The sequence below is a fragment of the Geotrypetes seraphini genome, chromosome 2, assembly GCF_902459505.1.
Source record: "Geotrypetes seraphini chromosome 2, aGeoSer1.1, whole genome shotgun sequence".
Classification (NCBI taxonomy): domain Eukaryota; kingdom Metazoa; phylum Chordata; class Amphibia; order Gymnophiona; family Dermophiidae; genus Geotrypetes; species Geotrypetes seraphini.
Genome location: NC_047085.1, coordinates 430163181 through 430183317, shown reverse-complemented (window position 1 = coordinate 430183317; position 20137 = coordinate 430163181). Strand labels below are relative to the sequence as shown.

At 42.0% G+C, this 20137-nt stretch overlaps 1 protein-coding gene across 4 annotated transcripts in view; it reads right to left on the bottom strand.

Annotated features, from left to right (window-relative positions):
* The window catches only part of PTER (phosphotriesterase related), a 118435-nt gene that overhangs the window by 77922 nt on the left and 20376 nt on the right, over positions 1-20137 (bottom strand). The window contains exon 1 of one of the 4 annotated variants that reach the window (XM_033931269.1): positions 7055-7154. The exons of the other annotated variants lie outside the window; for them this stretch is intronic. The gene's annotated coding sequence lies outside the window, so the exon portion shown is untranslated. Of the gene's footprint in view, positions 1-7054; positions 7155-20137 lie in introns of those variants that run through there. 4 annotated transcript variants of the gene reach the window in all.

Sequence of the window (20137 nt, the reverse complement as noted above, 5' to 3'; positions counted from 1 at the left end):
GTCATGGAATGAAGCCCTCAGTAACCTGTGGGTGCTGAATATTTATAACAACAACCTAATACAGGTAGGTACTTTTTCATTCATCGGGCTTCAAACCGCATTTTTTTGATTTGTTTTTCAATGCTTGTAAAACTTGTTTAATAATTATCAAAAACTTTAAAATTTAAAGGTTTGCTCTTATAATTTATGCAAACAGTTGTAAAGCGACACTTATCTTATTGAGCGGGTCACTTATCAGCTGTGCTCAGACTATCGGACCGACGGGACCCGTTTCGCCACTCGGGCTTCATCTAGGGTCAATGTAGTCGAGCTGTAATTAAAAGAGTTTTGGATTATAATCCATCTACTTGAACAGTTTTATACAAATGTTTGACCTTACTTAAACATTAAAAACGGTACTCACCGCTCACAGCGTCATCCGGCTTTTCGGATTCAAAAAATGGCGTCGGCAAACACACTCTTGTGCGCATGCCTTATATTCATAGATGGCTGTGACATCACAAGCCTTTAACACGCCCATTTTTTCTTTTTCTATTGTTATTTGTTAAAATATATATGTGTAAATGTATATAAATTATTACAGGAAAGCGTACCAATCAATAGAATTATTTAAGCCATGAGGTTTCAAGGTGTTGAACGTAAAAATCCATTTACATTCTACCTGGTGAAGCTTCTTTTGTCTATTGCCTCCCCTTGGTGTTGGTTCAATTGTATCGAAACAAAAACACTTAAGATCTTTAAACCTGTGATTTTTATCTATACAGTGTTCGACCAAAGGAGCATAGATAAAAATCACAGGTTTAAAGATCTTAAGTGTTTTTGTTTCGATACAATTGAACCAACACCAAGGGGAGGCAATAGACAAAAGAAGCTTCACCAGGTAGAATGTAAATGGATTTTTACGTTCAACACCTTGAAACCTCATGGCTTAAATAATTCTATTGATTGGTACGCTTTCCTGTAATAATTTATATACATTTACACATATATATTTTAACAAATAACAATAGAAAAAGAAAAAATGGGCGTGTTTAAAGGCTTGTGATGTCACAGCCATCTATGAATATAAGGCATGCGCACAAGAGTGTGTTTGCCGACGCCATTTTTTGAATCCGAAAAGCCGGATGACGCTGTGAGCGGTGAGTACCGTTTTTAATGTTTAAGTAAGGTCAAACATTTGTATAAAACTGTTCAAGTAGATGGATTATAATCCAAAACTCTTTTAATTACAGCTCGACTACATTGACCCTAGATGAAGCCCGAGTGGCGAAACGGGTCCCGTCGGTCCGATAGTCTGAGCACAGCTGATAAGTGACCCGCTCAATAAGATAAGTGTCGCTTTACAACTGTTTGCATAAATTATAAGAGCAAACCTTTAAATTTTAAAGTTTTTGATAATTATTAAACAAGTTTTACAAGCATTGAAAAACAAATCAAAAAAATGCGGTTTGAAGCCCGATGAATGAAAAAGTACCTACCTGTATTAGGTTGTTGTTATAAATATTCAGCACCCACAGGTTACTGAGGGCTTCATTCCATGACCTAACTGATTCCAGTCCTCATTTTGAATTTGACTTTTTGTACTCAAAGGACTGATTACCATTCTTGTCCAGTAGTGAATCACTTTGTATCACAATTGTAGAACAGTGGAAAAGCGCTCATAGCTTTTCAGTAGATGTTATGGGAACATTGCTTAATGTCCCTTCGCAATTTGATGTTGCAGAAATTACAACTTCTTGTACTTCACCATGGAATGATGTTACCAAGTTATTTAAGTCCATTGTCAGCATGGATATTAACAGCAGCATGCTGATAGAATACTGCAAATTGGAGCGAATTCCAAGAGGTCTCCGCATCAACAAAGCTCCGCAAATTTTTAAAGAAGACAGCGGCTTTGTTGAAGTTTGGAATAAGATACTTAATAAATGTTCATTAGATTTAATGTTGCTAATTATTCAACATAGTAACAAAATTGTCAATGAACAAAAAGCCAAACTGGATGCAGATTTAACATCTTTAAAATCCTCTCTTTCTGAGAATGATTTTGAGATTCATTTTAAGAATTTGGAAGATAATATGTCTAAATTGAAGGATTCTATAAAAAAGAACAAGGTCCGTAAGTTCAAGAGGGATGAACATGATTATTCTGCGAATAGAGTGTATTCATGGATGTATAAAAAAGATACCCAAAAACCAGACGATATGACTCAATCTGTCAGCTCTGATGGTCATTCTTCATCCAGCTCTACAAGTAGCAATCATTCTTCTTCTTTTTTGTCAAGAGGTCAACCCCCCAGGAGAGGCCGGGTAAGAAGTCGAGGAGGGTCTCAACGCAACAGACCACACACACGGTCACAGACCAGACCAAGCCAGTGGTGATCAATTTGTCTAGCAGGGATTTAAATGACAACGAGATGTCTCTGTTATCACATGGTTTGTCCTTTGTGCCTTCAACCAATTTTGATTTATTTCAATTTAATGTGGATTTTGAGAAATTTTTGAGAAAACTACAAATTAAAGTTTTCTTTAATAACACTACGATGTCCGGAGATCATACGGTGGTTAATCCTCCTTCCACTTGGGCCCCTCCAATCCCTCTCGATCCAGTTATTAATGCTTTCAAACAATGTGTATTGCGAGATATCATAGAATGGACCAACACCAATCCCCGGTACAAAGCTAACCTAACCAGGGAAGAACAAAAGGCTCTAATTGAACTTAAAAAAGACAGCACAATCATAATAAAGAAAGCAGATAAAGGTGGGGCAATAGTAGTCAGTGATAAAAAAGATTACTGTCAGGAAATCTTTAGACAACTAAGTGACCTAGACACTTATGAAAAACTAGCTTTAAATCCCACAAAACGTATACAGAGAAAAATTTTGATAGAAACTGATAAAGGTTTAAGTGCAGGATTTCTCACTTTCAAAGATCATAAATTTCTAAATACTAAATCTCCATTGGTACCTGTGTTGTACACGTTGCCTAAGATACACAAAAGTCTGTCTAACCCTCCGGGTAGACCTATTATGTCGTCCCGTGGATCTCTCCTGGAACCACTTTCAATATTTGTTGACCATTTTTTGAAATCTGAAGTTAGCAAGATGGATTCTTTTTTAAGAGACTCAAAAGACATTATTAACAAGTTCGACAGCATTCCTAAGGAGGATTTTCCTTTTCTTCTAGTTTCTTTTGATGTTGTGTCATTATACACGTCTATCCCCCAGGATGAAGCTTTAATTGTCATCCAGAACATTTTGGAAGCCCGCATTCGTCCTCATTTAATTCCTTCAGATTTTCTTTGTTTCCTAGCAAGGACAGCAATGAAAGAAAATTTCTTTCTATTTGACAATTGTTTTTTTAAGCAAAAGAAGGGTGTTGCAATGGGGGCAACTTTTGCTCCGTCCGTTGCGAACCTTTTCATGGAATGTTTTGAAACCACATGGATCAAGCAGTCTCCTTTTGATGTCCATATTTACAAATGGTATCGATACATCGACGACATCATAATGTTATGGACCGGATCTGAACAAAATCTTTTACAGTTCAAAAGCTGGCTTAATGGTTGTGATGTTAACATTCAATTCACAATGACTTATGCCATGGATAAAATCATTTTTTTGGACTTAATGATAATACAAGAATGTGATCATTTTGAGTTTGATGTTCATTTAAAACCTACGGAAAGGAACACCTTGTTGGATTTTAAGAGCTGCCACCCGATAGCGCTGAGAAAAAACTTACCATTCTCCCAGTTTCTCAGATTGAGAAGAAACTGTTCCTCTTTAAGGAATTTCAAATCACAAGCTAAAAAATTGAAAATCAAATTGACTGAAAGAGGATATCCCAAAACTGTTCTTAAACAAGCCTATAAAAGAGCGAGATATTACAATAGAGAGGCTCTTTTAGAAGACAGGGATACTAAAGTTCAACAAGAAGATGTACAAACCTGCGTTATGCGGTTTTCTGCTAGAGGGAATATACCTGCTGCTATCCTTAGAAATAACTGGAGCATTATACAATCCCATCCTTTGTTCCAGGAAGATAAGTTAAGAATAGCGTTTGCAAGAGATAGAAATCTAAAGGATTTGTTGAGTCCAGCGCTTTTAAAATCTACAATCAGCCGCACGTCCAGCCTGCTTCCTAAAGGTTTTTTTAGATGTGGCAAGTGTGCATTTTGTGAGATGGTAATGCCAACCAAGTCTTTTGAAAAGAATGGAAGGAAAGTCAGCATTAGTCATTTTTTGACTTGTTCTTCGGACCATATCATCTACACAATTATTTGCCCTTGCAACCTGTGGTATATAGGTATGTCGACAAGACCGTTCAAACAGAGACTCTCAGAACACAAATCCAATTTAAAACACATGAAAACATCGGCTCCTTTGGTCGAACACTGTATAGATAAAAATCACAGGTTTAAAGATCTTAAGTGTTTTTGTTTCGATACAATTGAACCAACACCAAGGGGAGGCAATAGACAAAAGAAGCTTCACCAGGTAGAATGTAAATGGATTTTTACGTTCAACACCTTGAAACCTCATGGCTTAAATAATTCTATTGATTGGTACGCTTTCCTGTAATAATTTATATACATTTACACATATATATTTTAACAAATAACAATAGAAAAAGAAAAAATGGGCGTGTTAAAGGCTTGTGATGTCACAGCCATCTATGAATATAAGGCATGCGCACAAGAGTGTGTTTGCCGACGCCATTTTTTGAATCCGAAAAGCCGGATGACGCTGTGAGCGGTGAGTACCGTTTTTAATGTTTAAGTAAGGTCAAATATTTGTATAAAACTGTTCAAGTAGATGGATTATAATCCAAAACTCTTTTAATTACAGCTCGACTACATTGACCCTAGATGAAGCCCGAGTGGCGAAACGGGTCCCGTCGGTCCGATAGTCTGAGCACAGCTGATAAGTGACCCGCTCAATAAGATAAGTGTCGCTTTACAACTGTTTGCATAAATGATAAGAGCAAACCTTTAAATTTTAAAGTTTTTGATAATTATTAAACAAGTTTTACAAGCATTGAAAAACAAATCAAAAAAATGCGGTTTGAAGCCCGATGAATGAAAAAGTACCTACCTGTATTAGGTTGTTGTTATAAATATTCAGCACCCACAGGTTACTGAGGGCTTCATTCCATGACCTAACTGATTCCAGTCCTCATTTTGAATTTTACTTAGAATGGCAACTTATGTCCTCATTAAGATTATGGGCTCCTTTTACTAAGGTACGCTAGCGTTTTTAGCGCACGCAGGAAATTACCGCACCCTACACCCCGCGCTACGCTTCTAGATCTAACACCAGCTCAATGCTGGCATTAAGGTCTAGCGCACGCTATTCTGTGCGTTAAAGCCCTAATGCGGCTTAGTAAAAGGAGCCCCATGTCATACGGTGAGTATCAAATTGCCCAGAATTTATAAGGACAATGATATCTTATTTGCCACATGGAGCACCTTAAAATTTATTAACAACTTAACAGAGATTCCAGTAGAAAAATCCACGTGTCAGTCCTTATGGTTGAACTCCAAGATTCAAATTGGCGAGTTTATGATCCTCTGGAAGCATTGGTTGCAGGCAGGTATATGTACGCTAGATGATGTGATATCTAATGGGAAAATGCTTGATTTTTCATGACTGCATCAATCATTCGGTATCTCCAAGTCTCAAGCATATAAATTGTTGCACTTGAAGCAAGCCATTCAGAAGGGGTTCCCTGATTGGCGAAATCTATAAAATCAGTATAGCTTGCCAGGCCTATGCTTCCAGACAGATTTGCTGGGGCATCAGGCAGCCAAGTGGTATAAATTAATATCTGGCTATATGAATAAGAAACCAAAAACAAGTTTGAGAGATATTTGGAGCATTGAGATTAAGGAGCAGATTTCTGCTACTCAATGGCTACGGATTTGGTCTTGGAGGATGAGGTGTACAACATTAGCATCTATGAGACAAGCCTGTTTTTTTTTGTTGTTGTTGCATAAGTTTTGTTGTTGTTGCATAAGTTTTTGGACCCTTGTTCATTTGCAGAAATTAGATAATTCTAAGTCAAATAGATGCTGGCACTGTCATCTCAATATAGGGACACTGGATTATCTATCGTTCCACTGTCTTTTGATACTCAGTTTTTGGAGATCTATATGGGGACATATTACTCTGATTCTGGAGACTATGGTTCTGCTATCATATGAAGCGGTATTATGTGTTATCTCCTATATTTCCAGTAGACAGACATAAAAACAGGTTATTGGTTATAATGACTGGGGTAGCCATCCAAATGATTACGAAAAACTGGAAGAATTGTGACAGCTTAAATTTCACTTTTTGGTGGAATTTGATATGCTTGTGTTATCGTAACGAGAAAATGATGTCTGAACAAAGGGGTAATATTAAGTGATTTAATCTGATGTAGGGTCCATTAACCAATTTTATTGATTCTAATTGAATGATTTTTCCCTTTACTTTTGGTTATACTTTTTACATCCAGGGAAGGGGGCTGGGTGGGAGGGAGAAGGATAATGTATAGGGACTGGTTTATTTATGAGTTGTTAGTACTATTGTATGGGTATCTTGAATATATTGAAATCAGGGGGGAGGGGCATTAAAATTATTCTTATGTATTTCACTGATGGATATAAGTGCTGTTTTTTCAGGTAACTTGCTATGCAATTTTTATATGCACTGTTTTTAGAATGAAAATGAATAAAGATATATATATATATATATATATATAAAAAGAGAAAGGTTGTTTTCTCTCCTGGATTTCTGGATGTCTTTCCCAAGACATCCAGAATCAGTTAGATGTCCTATCAAAAATGACTTTCCACATATATATTGTATTGTATTTAGACCCCTGATGCAGGTGGACATGCTTAAATAAGAACCATGTTGGGTCTTTTAATATATTTTTGATTGCTCGGAACTGGAAGGCTCCTTGTGCTTCTATGTTGTGCCTCCTATTTGGACTGTACTTCAACTCTCTCTCCACTTTGATTGGTCTTGCCAGCTTCACCGATTGTCATTTTTGTATAAACACTTACCATTTATATGTTGGAATAAACTTGTTTGATCCTGTACATCGGTTCTGCTCCTTTTTTGGGATTGTGGCTCTTCCAGTTTTTGTGGAACGTTGAGGATACTTTGGTTGTTGCTGTTGTTCTGGATAAAGAGCATTAGTTTTGGAAAGAAAGGTTCTTAATTCCATTAGTGCTGTCTTTTCTAATACTTTAGCCAAATGTTAAAAATTGGTTGATGTGGGAACACATCTGTGGCCACATTCAAAGTCCTAAAGGAAACCCATGATACAACATCCAATGGAGAAAAATAGGTTTAATTACAGACTTCCAACAGGAGCAAGGAGAGTAGCCAGGTGGCAAATGTATGTATTGTATGAATCCATTTGCTATTTATTGGAAGTCTATTGTTAAGCTCTACTTTTTTCATTGGAACACAAGGTGAAAACTTGGCTTTTTGCACGTTACCATATATATGTGAATATAAGTTGATCCAAATATAAGTCGAGACCCCAATTTTGCCTCCCAAAAAGGAGGAAAAATGGTTGACTCAAATATAAAATGGGGGCTTAATATTCAAGTGCCATACCCTGCCAGGATCTGCACCCAGTGTCCTCTCCCTCACGCCTTCCCCTGCCAGGTTCTACACCCAGTCCCCTTTCCTCCCTGCCCTACCAGGCTATGCAGCCAGCCCCTCTTACTACTTGCCAAGCTCTGCACTGCACCCTGTCCCTTCTCCCTTCTAGGCTTTGCACCCTGTCCCACCTCCTCTTCCACCTCTGGTGATCTAGTGGTAGGCCGGGACAGGAGAGATCCCTCCTGTCTCCCGGCCTGGCCCATTTTTTTACCCTACCCCCCACGCACGTACCTGTTCTGAAACACACACCCCCAGCCCCCCTTCCCTCCCCCCTGCGTACCTTTTCTGGAACACCCCTCCCAGCCCCCCATGTACCTTGTCAGTTATCCATGGTGGTCCAGCGGTATATGCTCCTGCCCTGCACACCTCCTTCTGGGCTCGGGCTCACGGCGCACAGGCATGCAGGAGCAAGCTTCTCGAGCTCCCGCACGGCCCTGCACCACTAGCTGAATGATTGCCACCAGGTCCCATGAGTCTCGCAAGAACAGGCTGCAGTCATTCAGCTAGCGGCGCAGGGCTGCGCGGGAGCTCGAATAGCTTGTTCCTGCATGCCTGTGCGCTGCGAGCCCCAACTGGCGAGTCCCAAGCCCGGAAGGAAGTGTGCAGGGCAGAAGCATATACCATTGGACCACCAAGGATAACTGACAAGGTAGACGGGGGGGTCGGGGGTAAAAAAATTTATTTGTATTGGCCGGGCCGGGAGATGGGAGGGATCTCGCCTGTCCCGGCCTATCAGAGGCCTGCATCGTCAGGTAGGGGGGGTCTGGTGATGACCCAAATATAGGACGAGACCCCCATGTTTGGGCCATTTTTGGGCCCAAAAATCTCATCCTATATTTAAATATATGCAAGATTTACAGGATTATGAACTACTTTTCTGAGCCTGACTTCACCCAACTACTCTATGCCTTCGTCCTCTCACGCCTGGACTACTGCAACGCACTATTCATCGGGCTCACAGCAAAGAACATACGTCTCCAGCATGTACAAAAAGCAACAAACAGACTTATAAAGAACCTCCATGCCCACAACCCTGTCTCCTAAGATCTATCATCAGCCCACTGGCTACCCATAGCCAAATGTTGTGTTTTTAAGGGCTTGATGCTAGCGTTAAAATCCTTGCACAACATGGCACCAGGCTATAAGACAACCAAGCTTTCTCCATACGTGCCGAACAGACCACTCCCAGGGTGAAACATGCCCTTCAACTGCAAACTGCCAAATGATGGCATCAACTGCCCTCACAGATCAGATCCCTTGAAGGACTCCTGAACTTTAGGAAAGCAATAAAAATGTGCCCCTGCCTACGGTTGGTGGATTTCAAAGAAATGTATATTGTTACCAGATCCTCAGTATGTGTCATGCTAGGATAACAACTTGTATTACATAAACTTATATGTAACTATGGCAAATTGTAACCTGTTAACTGTATATTATGTATGTTAACCTGTAACCCATTCTGAGTTCACTGGGGAGAATGAGATAGAAAATTAATTAAATAAATGAAGGGCGCTGAGGGAAGTGGCAGGGTTTTGATGCAATAGAGTCCAGGGCTAGTCAAGAGGGCTTGGGGTTTTTGTTTTCATAGATACTTTTATGTACTGTATTTTTTAAAGTACTTTTTAGATTGTAACCACGTCTATATTTAATTTATGGAAGGAGGATTTTATAAATAAATAACCTAGCTCTCAAAATACTGTCATAAGAACACTGTCTGACTCAGCCCTCCTCCCAGGGACTGTGAATGCTGCCTCGGCAGTACTCCTAGATTATAGTTTCCTTAATTTAATAAGCATAAAACAGCAGGTGACTTAATTGCAGTAAATATGAACACACCATGAAGCTCAGTATTTTTCCCTAACTGCACTTTAGATCAGCACTGGCTAAGTTTATCAGATCCAATACTGTATCTTGATTTTTAATGCTATATCTCCAAAAGCTTGTAATAGATCATATTTAGTGAAACGCTCTTAGAGACAAATTAATTTAAGAGTAAAAAAAAATTAAAATAACTTTAAATAAGTCCATTGCACCATATGTACACGCCCATTGGGGGTATAACATTGCGATTAGCACCGGGAACCTTCCATACTGTCATCGTTGCTCCCTTTAAGCTGAGTGGGAGTCCTCCTGCCAGTGTGTGGGGGGAAGGGTGTGTGCTGATTAACTACCACTTTTTCAATAGTGAATGATAGGCAAGCTCTGCTGGACTACAGGGAACTTTCTTGCCTTCTAGTGATTGAATGAACACACAATATTGAAGTGCCTCCCCCCACTGGCAGCAATGCAGTTAAAAGACTCCAGTCCAGTTTAAGATGGAACTGGTGTTAGTTATGTGAATATTAGAGTAACAAATTAATTTGAAATATTAATGTAACCCTGGTGAGTATCAGACAGGTCATGTTCTATTCTATTCAAGTATTTTATATACACAAAGTTTAAGAGTGGTTTACAATCAATGATTAGCTTAAGATCAACTTTACATTAAAACTGAGAACAAAGTAGTATAATTTTTTATTTAGTAACTTGTATGGAGGATAGGGACCAGCTTAATCTGGGAAGCTAATGGCACAATAATTCCCTCACGCAGCACTCTCCTTTTAATTCAATAAATCAGTCCAGGCCAGAATTTAGGTTCTGAGTCAACAGGCTTACTTACGTTTGGATTTGTGAGGCATAAATTGATAGAAAAAAGTAGATTTCAATACCTACAGTCCAGGAGCATAGCCAACAGCCCATTTTTGGAAGAGCCCCAGGGAGGATTGAGGGAGCCAACCTTCCTCGCTGCTCTCTCTTTTCCCCCTCCTGATGCAGGCCTCTGACTGAAACACGAGTCGTGTTTCGGTCAAAGGCCTGCATCAGGAGTCTAAAATATGAAAAAACATTAATAGGACCTAACAAATAAAAGTCTATAAAATGACAATCAATAAAATAATACATCATGAAAAAATAACATCACATTAAGCTTTGAGCATAAAGTGCAAATATTGAAAAGAAGAACAAACATCATGAAAACAAGTATGCAGGAAAAATAGAAAAACAAAAATATGTTACCCAAAGCAGAGAAAAATGTCCATCTGCCCTTTTATGCCACTTTTTGGACTTTTTTTTTTTCTTTTTCGAAAAGAGCTCCATAGGTTACCAACAAATTTCAAGTAATACTCTTCAGCCTATACTGACCCAAAAAGGATATGAACCAGCAACCTTGAGACAGTGGGATCTTTAGACATAGATGTATGTGCCTTAGTGGCATTCCCCCAGCCTAATGGATTTAAAAGCTTTAAAAGTCACTAAAAAATATCAATGAAAATTAGAAATGGAAAAAGTCAGTTAAGTCACAGGCAGCCTAATATAGAACCTCAACATTTTTCTGGCTGTCTCCCAATATCCTGAAACATCTGTTTTTGCAGTTCAAAAATAAGCTAGAAAGAGTTGGCACAGTGGCACAGTACAACACTGCCAAACTTACTCTGCACACAGAGCAAGTCGGTGAGACTGAACTTAAGAACCAAGTTGTTAAACTGAATGATAATGGACTTGATTGCTGAAATAACAGGCTTATATTCCTACATAGTCCACACTTTCACAGAAAATTAACTTAAGGCTAATAAACTACCCACCCATATTTATCTCTGCTAATTCATGTGTGCTTTAACCCATTCATAGGGTGAACAATTTTGCACTCTTCCAGCCATTAAAATGGCTTTTTAAAACCACTTCCATACTGCATTAAAATGTGCATGAAAAAAAACCCCATAACAGTGCTCAAAACAATTTATCCACATTTCTTTTAGCACATTTGAGCTTTGCTCCTCTTCTGGGTATAAACACTAAATAGAAATTTGAGACTGATCTCATCAGGAAACTTCCCTGAGACCACATTCATCAAAGAAGTGTTATTCCTCATCAACCCATGAGACCTCAAAACTGAAAATACACAATATGCAGCCTGCGGATAGGAGAAAGAAAAGCACTTGCACAGCAAGTGAAATTTGTTTTAAAGGTCTTAGAATGACGATGAGTCCTGAAGATTAGATACACATTGAGGCTTTATCAAGTCAAAGCAGAGATACTATTATATAACCCCTTTAATATAAAAGTTAGCCAGTGGTTATATTTGCTGTGAAATCTTGATCATTTTACATACTTTGAGGCCTATGTGCCATAACATAGTAACATAGTAGATGATGGCATATCGATAAAGACCCGAATGGTCCATCCAGTCTGCCCAACCCGATTCAATCTAAAAATTTGTTGTTTTTTTTTCTTCTTCTGGGCAAGAATCCAAAGCTCTGCCCGGTACTGTTCTTAGGTTCCAACTACTGAAGTCATTGATTCTAGAAAGATTTACCAAGTGTGTGATAAAAATATTAATGTGTATACCATAATTTCAATATAGGATACATTAAAGATTTTTAGCGCATGCACATCACCAAATAATGAAGTAGTATACCACCAAGCAAGGACTAGATATTCAAAACCTCTTAAAAAATTCCTCAATAACTGTATGTGGAAGCCTCAGTCCCACCACTCCACTGCTTTACCGTTTGCACCTGCGGGGAGAATTACGTGGTAACCTTCATCATTGGCTATTCCGCATTCGTAAATATTCGAAGCATAAATAATTTAATATATATTTCAATGTGCGTTTAAAGTGCTATGTGCCATTCTCTTTTTATTTACTTATTTATAATACTGTGTACTTATCTCTGCGTCCGCCAACCTGGGAGCCAGACCCGACATGTTTCACGTTATTACGCTTTATCAAGGGTCTCCCGAGGTAGCCGCTGTCATCCGACTCCAAATACAAAACTTGTGCACCAAATAATGGCATGTGAACATTATATGGCTGATATTCAGCCTGTGCTAGGCAGCACACTATCAGCCTAATGCCAGCACTCAACCCAGATATTCAATGCCAGGCCTTTTCCGGCAACCAGCATTGAATATCCAGTTTTATTTTTAGCTGTGGCAACTTAACTAGTTATGCTGACATCCGGTGCTAACTGATTAAGTGCTTAGCAGCTAAAGATAGGCCTATTTATGCAGCCTGTTTTATCAGCTAAACATAGCAGGATAGTGCTGCATATCACTGCCTAGCTGGCTTTGTTATGCTAAATATCCACAGTTAGGCATCAATATGCTACGAGGGGCGATCAATAATTTAATCTACCTCGGTAGGAAAGAAAAGAGTTTTCAAACAATTTTTGTTTTATTTTTCAGTATAGTCTCCGGATAGCTTCATAAACTTCATCCACTTTTCCTGCAATGACTTTAACTCCTTTGAAAAGAATTCTGTTTGGCTTGCAAACCAGGATGTCACAGCTTCCTTGATGTCTTCATCACGTATAAAACGCTGTCCACATAGAGATTTCTTCAAAACTTTAACAGGAAATAATCCGAGGGAGCCAGGTCAGGACTGTAAGGTGGATGGTTCAGCTGCTGAAAACCACATTCGTGACATGTGTACCGGCGCACTATCATGATGAAGCAACACAAATGCTGTGAGTTTTCCTTGGCTTTTCTCCTTGATTGACTCCCGCAAAGTGATCATTGTGTTGGTGTAACTCTCCCTGGTTATGGTTGTCTTATGTGGCATGAATTCAAGAAGCAAAAGTTCTTGATCATCCCAGAAGACAGTTGCCATGACTTTGCCTATAGATTTTTCAGTCTTGAATTTTTGGGGGGCTTGGGGCTGACTTGTGCTTCCACTACATTGACTCCATTTTGGACTAAGGATCTCTGTGATAGACCAAAGTCTCATCTCCAATCACCAAATGATGAAAAAAAATTGCTTGGTCATCACAGAGCATCTCCAAGTTCTACTAACAGCACTGTAGCCTCATGGCTTTCTGATATGGCGCCAGCATTCTTGGAACCCATCTTACACTAACCTTGGACATGCCCAACTTTTCATAAATTATTTTCTAAACTGTACTTGCCGAGATGTCCATTTATTCAGCTATTCGGGAAACCTTAATTTGTCTGTGTGACAAAATTAAATTCTTGACTTTCTTGCACATTTCTGTGGAAGTTGCTTCCACAGGCCGTCCAGTGAGAGGGTCATCTTCAATGGACTCTCTACCCTACTGCTTGCTATAAAATTTTACTTTGTACGATGATGGGGAAGACTCACCATAAACTGCAGTCATGCATTCATGGATCTCCTTTGGCTTTTCCCTTTCTTTTGTGAGAGATTTTATCACTGAATGAACATTAAGAACATAAGCAGTGCCTCTGCTGGGTCAGACCAGAGGTCCATCATGCCCAGCAGTCTGCTCACGCGGCGGCCCATCAGGTCCAGGACCTGTATAGTAATCCTCTATCTATACCCTTCTATCCTCTTTTCTTTCATCTAGCAATTTCGTACTTGATTCACACGTAGACTCTCCTGACATCCTGTCTCTTGGAATGTTAGACTTGCATTGAGCCACAACTTTGCATGAGTAACCTTGAGACATTTCACAACATGCACAGACTTGTTTTGACATGCTTGCTACTTTCTTTCATACTCAGGTAGATAAATTATTGAACACCCCTTGAATTTCACTGGCCAGAAGCCTTTTCTTGCTGGTTTAAAAATTTTGAATATTAGGGTTCTCAGTGTAGAAGCTAACTTATAATGTTGTGACTTCTACTCACTAATAACTTGAAGACACAACGAAAGTGGCAGGCATCTGCTAAACTGAGTGTGTAGGTCTCATCTCTCGCAGAACTAAGCCTTGCATAAGGGCTGGCTGCTAGTACCAAGGACAGAAGCAGAAAAACAATGAAACCCCAATGGGAGGAGGTGAAAAAGAAGATTTTGAAAGAAAACACCAAACTACTAAAACTATCAGCTCTAAATCAGAAAGACCAATGTCACCTGACCTTCCTTGAGTTCTCTGTAGTGTTGAGGCTGTAGCTACATAATTAAATCTGTTCATGCTGAAGCCTTTGGATGCCTGAAGATGTCTCTAGACTGCCCAACCACAACAATGACCAATACAACACATCAAAAAACAGGCTCAAGTGACAGTTCAACACTATGTCCCAACTATCCACTTCATTCAGGCCTTATTGGAGTAGCCACTTCACACTCACAGAGCAGTGGACTGTCTAACCTCGAGTGTGAAAGACAGCCTTATGAACACACCTCCTAGTTCCCACTCTGTTTTCTGCGAGGAACTCATAATTCCACTACTGCAATCTCACATCTGCCGCAACACCTGTCTTGCAGACTATTCTCATTATCTGCACCTATGCAGAATATAGAAGACATGTTTTAGAACAAATAATACCGGACTGGAACTTGTGGGATGGGTCTTGCATTAATTACACAATTTGGTGTTTTTTCACACAACTTGAGTATTGATGAACAGATGATTCCATATTTTGGCAGACACTTCCTTCATGATGTTCATGAAGGAGAAGCCCATTTGATTTGGCTTCAAGGCAGAGTGCTTCTGTTCATCTGATGGTTATCTGTATGACGAAGGACAACTCACGGGAGCTGAAAAAAGATTTCTTAAATTGTCATCCCCTTGCCGCCCGACGTTTTATATCGTTCCTAAGGTTCATAAGAACGTTAATCCCCCACCGGGCAGACCTATAGTGTCTCTTAGAGGCACTGTCCTGGAGCCTTTGTCCAAATTTATTGATTGGTTTCTTAAACCTCAAGTTACAAAAGCTAGGTCTTACCTGAAAGATACTACCCACTTTCTGTCAAGTATTGCACAGATTACGGATGTCCGCGATACTTACCTTTTAGTTACCATGGATTTAGAATCCTTATATTCCAACATACCACAAAATGCTGCTCTTGAATTAATTTCCGGGATTTTCATGCAGGACATTCATCATGAGCGTATAAGAGCGGATTTGCTTATCCAACTAGCGCAGCTGGTTTTGAATCACAACTATTTTCAATTTGACCATCAGTTTTTTCTACAGACACATGGCGTTGCCATGGGCACTGCAGCGGCCCCCAGCATCGCTAATCTATATGTTTCCCGATTTGAGGAAACCCACTTGTATCCATCTCAGTGGTTTGCTTATATCAAAGTCTGGTATAGATTTATTGACGATGTTTTTGAATCTGGATGGGCCCTCCAGAATTGTTGGTGCATTTTGTGGATTGGCTCAATACGTTGGACATAAACTTGAGATTCACTATGACATCTGATCAACATCAAATAGCTTTTTTGGACGTATGGGTCCAGAAGTCCAACCAAATATTAACCACCACTGTCTATAGAAAAGCGGTGGAGGTTAATAATTATTTAAGCTACACCAGTTGTCATCCCACCAAGCTTAAACAATCCCTTCCTATAAGCCAGTTCCTCCGTATTCGGAGGTTATGCACAGATACTGATGAGTTCCGTATTCAAGCCCAGAAATTATACCACAGAGAGCGAGGATACCCGCATCGTATCCTGCAGAATGCTTATCACAGAGCCTTATATGCCAACCGGGCCTTGTTGCTGTCCTCCACTCCCCCTCAAAAAGAGGTTAAAACAGTTTGTGTGTTGTCGTTCTCTGATCAAGCGGCCGTTGTTGCTCAAAGCATCAAAAAGCACTGGCATATTCTCGAGCTTCATTCCATTTTTCATGAACCCCCCTGCATAGCATATTCTCGTACCAAAAATGTTGCAGATTATGTGGTTCATTCCAGATATATTGCTGAACATAACCATAAGATCCAGGAGGGACAGCACTCAAGATGTAGTGAGACCTGTGATTTGTGCAAGGTTACTATTGAGGGTAATACATGGCAACACCCTAAGACTCTTAAGACATATGCTCTCAAATCTGTCACCACATGTAGTTCCATGTGGGTGATATATATTATTACATGCTCTTGTCGTATGGTATACGTGGGCCGTACTCAAAGAAAAATCAAAACACGTTTGATTGAGCACCGCTCACGTATAAATACCCAGTCAATGAATTCTCCGTTGGTGCCTCATTGTATCCAGTTGGGACATACTTTTCAGGATCTACGTTGGTCTATCATTGAACAGGTCTATGAGAGTCATCAAGGAGATAAAGTACTGTGGTTACAACGGAGGGAGCAGTATTGGATTTTTGAACTCCAAGCGTTAGCTCCTATGGGACACAATGATTATATTGAATGGCAACACACCTTTTAATTAATTGTGTTTTTTGAAGGTTAGTTCTGCTATTTTTCATTGAATTTTTTTTGCAGTTCACCATTTTAGCTGACTCCGGGCCGTGTTTTTCTGGTCCCTCTGAAGTTCTTTGGAGTCACGTAGTTTTTCTTTTTTCTTGTCCAATCACCTTATTGGGTCTGCTGTTTAAATTGGAGGCGTTCTGTTCGGTTCAGCGCCATTTCCTGCTTTGTCAATCCTTGCTGTGCCGGATGATTTGGATGGTCACAGCGCAGCCCAGCCGTTCCTGAAGAAGGGGGTGTGCACCCCTGAAACGGAGTCCCGTTGGACGAAATATATCTTTGCTGGCTGTTTGTCTTCACGGAGAAGCTAAGTACTTCCTGTTTTTTTGCTTGGCTGGACTTGGACGTTTTTTGCCCCCCTGGACAAGGGGCAGAGACAATCGTAGTGGATGGTAAAGTGTGTTTTTTTGATTTATGTATATCTTTTTTCATACTTAGCACTGTTGGGTGCACTTTATTGTAAAAATACGGAGTAGAGCCCGGGGATGTTTCACAGTTAACACTTGTTTGGGTGTAAGCCATGTGACAGCCTTTTCCACTTGACTTCTAGTGGGTGGCTGTGTGACTGAGGGCTCTCCCGTTTAACTTACCGTATTTTCACGCATATAACGCGCGCGTTATACGCCTTTTTACCTACCGCGCATACCCCTCGCGCGTTATATGCGTGAGCGCGGTATACAAAAGTTTTTAAACATAGTTCCCACCCCGCCCGACGCCCGATTCACCCCCCCAGCAGGACCGCTCGCACCCCCACCCCGAACGACCGCTCGCACGCGCTCCCACCCGCACCCGCATCCACGATCGGAGCAAGAGGGAGCCCAAGCCCTCTTGCCCGGCCGACTCCCCGACGTCCGATACATCCCCCCCCCCCGGCAGGACCACTCGCACCCCCACCCCGAAGGACCGCCGACTTCCCGACAATATCGGGCCAGAAGGGAGCCCAAACCCTCCTGGCCACGGCGACCCCCTAACCCCACCCCGCACTACATTACGGGCAGGAGGGATCCCAGGCCCTCCTGCCCTCGACGCAAACCCCCCTCCCCCCCCAACGACCGCCCCCCCCCAAGAACCTCCGACCGCCCCCCCAGCCGACCCGCGACCCCCCTGGCCGACCCCCACGACCCCCCCACCCCCCTTCCCCGTACCTTTGGTAGTTGGCCGGACAGACGGGAGCCAAACCCGCCTGTCCGGCAGGCAGCCAACGAAGGAATGAGGCCGGATTGGCCCATCCGTCCTAAAGCTCCGCCTACTGGTGGGGCCTAAGGCGTGTGGGCCAATCAGAATAGGCCCTGGAGCCTTAGGTCCCACCTGGGGGCGCGGCCTGAGGCACATGGGCCCAACCCGACCATGTGCCTCAGGCCGCGCCCCCAGGTGGGACCTAAGGCTCCAGGGCCTATTCTGATTGGCCCACGCGCCTTAGGCCCCACCAGTAGGCGGAGCTTTAGGACGGATGGGCCAATCCGGCCTCATTCCTTCGTTGGCTGCCTGCCGGACAGGCGGGTTTGGCTCCCGTCTGTCCGGCCAACTACTAAAGGTACGGGGAAGGGGGGTGGGGGGGTCGTGGGGGTCGGCCAGGGGGGTCGCGGGTCGGCTGGGGGGGGCGGTCGGAGGTTCTTGGGGGGGGCGGTCGTTGGGGGGAGGGGGGTTTGCGTCGAGGGCAGGAGGGCCTGGGATCCCTCCTGCCCGTAATGTAGTGCGGGGTGGGGTTAGGGGGTCGCCGTGGCCAGGAGGGTTTGGGCTCCCTTCTGGCCCGAACAACTAGCGGGGGGGGGGGGTTCGCAAGAGCCAGGAGGACTTGGGCTCCCTCCTGGCCCGATATTGTCGGGGAGTTGGGGAGTCGGGGGGGCAAGAGGGCTTGAGCTCCCTCTTGCCCCGATCGTGTCGGGGGTGCCGCGGTTGGCTGGGGCAAGAGGGCTTGAGCTCCCTCTTGCCCCGATCGTGTCGGGGGTGCCGCGGTTGGCTGGGGCAAGAGGGCTTGAGCTCCCTCTTGCCCCGATCGTGTCGGGGAATCGGGACCGCTAAGAGGAAGCAGCAGGACTTCTACATGATGGGGGGGTCAGGAGGCTGTGGGGGTGCGAGCGGTCCTTCAGGGTGGGGGTGCGGGTGCGGGTGGGAGTGCGTGCGAGCGGTCCTTCGGGGTGGGGGTGCGAGCGGTCCTGGGGGGGTGAAGGGGGAGAGGAGAGTCGGGCGGGCGAAAGGAGAGTCGGGGTGGCCAGAGGAGAGTCGGGGCGGGCGAAAGGAGAGTCAGGCGGCGACGGGAGAGTCGGGCAGCATGCGCGGTATACGGGTGTGCGCGGTATATAAAAATTTCTGTACATAAATGTGTGTTTTTTGCGCGCTATACCCGTGTGCGCGTTTTACACGGGTGCGCGTTATCTATGTGAAAATACGGTACTTATGCCTTAAACATTATTGACAGGTTGGTGAATGTAGTTGAGCCGTTTCTGCTTTTGTCTCTCTCCCTTGTCCAGTTACTATTCTTGGGGTTTGGGAGGTTTTTGTTTTTGCAGATTCCAGATTGGCATTCATGCTAAATGTTTTAGTGTCTATCACTCTAAATATAGCTCTTCCTAGCAGAATCTATTTTAGCACACTGACAGTGCTGCAGCGATTTGGTAGTATGGATCCTGGTAGTATGAATCCTGTTGACATTGCAGTAACACAGTGTTCAGTAATTCCCTTACTTGCTTGATGTGTGCAGTTTGTGTCTGCGCTTCCATGGGCGATTTTTCTAGTGTTTGTGAACAATCATTTTCTTAGTCATAGAAATAATTGCGGTTCTGGTTCACAAAGGCTCCTGAGGCAGGCCGTAGAGGCCAAAACACGTGCGTGTTGAGTCATCACACTACATTGTGATTTGACCAATAAAATTGCACACCAACTGTTTTGGACCGCCACTGTGGTTTGTTGGTTATAGATTAAATGCCAAAATAAGATCTATTGATCATTATGTGGGACTTTAATGCTAAAGTAGGAAGTATATCTGAAGATGCAGTGGTTGGAAAATAATGGTATAGCAGAAAGAAATGAAGTGGGTGACAATTTAGTACAGTTTTGTAAAACTAATCAATTGTCAATTATGAATACATATTTTCAACATCATAAATGTCACCAATACACATGGACCTCTCCATATTGAAATCATATTGATTATATTTGTATTGGTCGGAGATGGAAATCTGCAATTTTGATGGCACGGACTAAACCAGGAGCAAATTGTGGAAGTGACTATTGTAAACCACTTTGTTTAACTTTTATGTTAATAATTGCAATATATCAAATAAAGTAACTGTAATAAAAA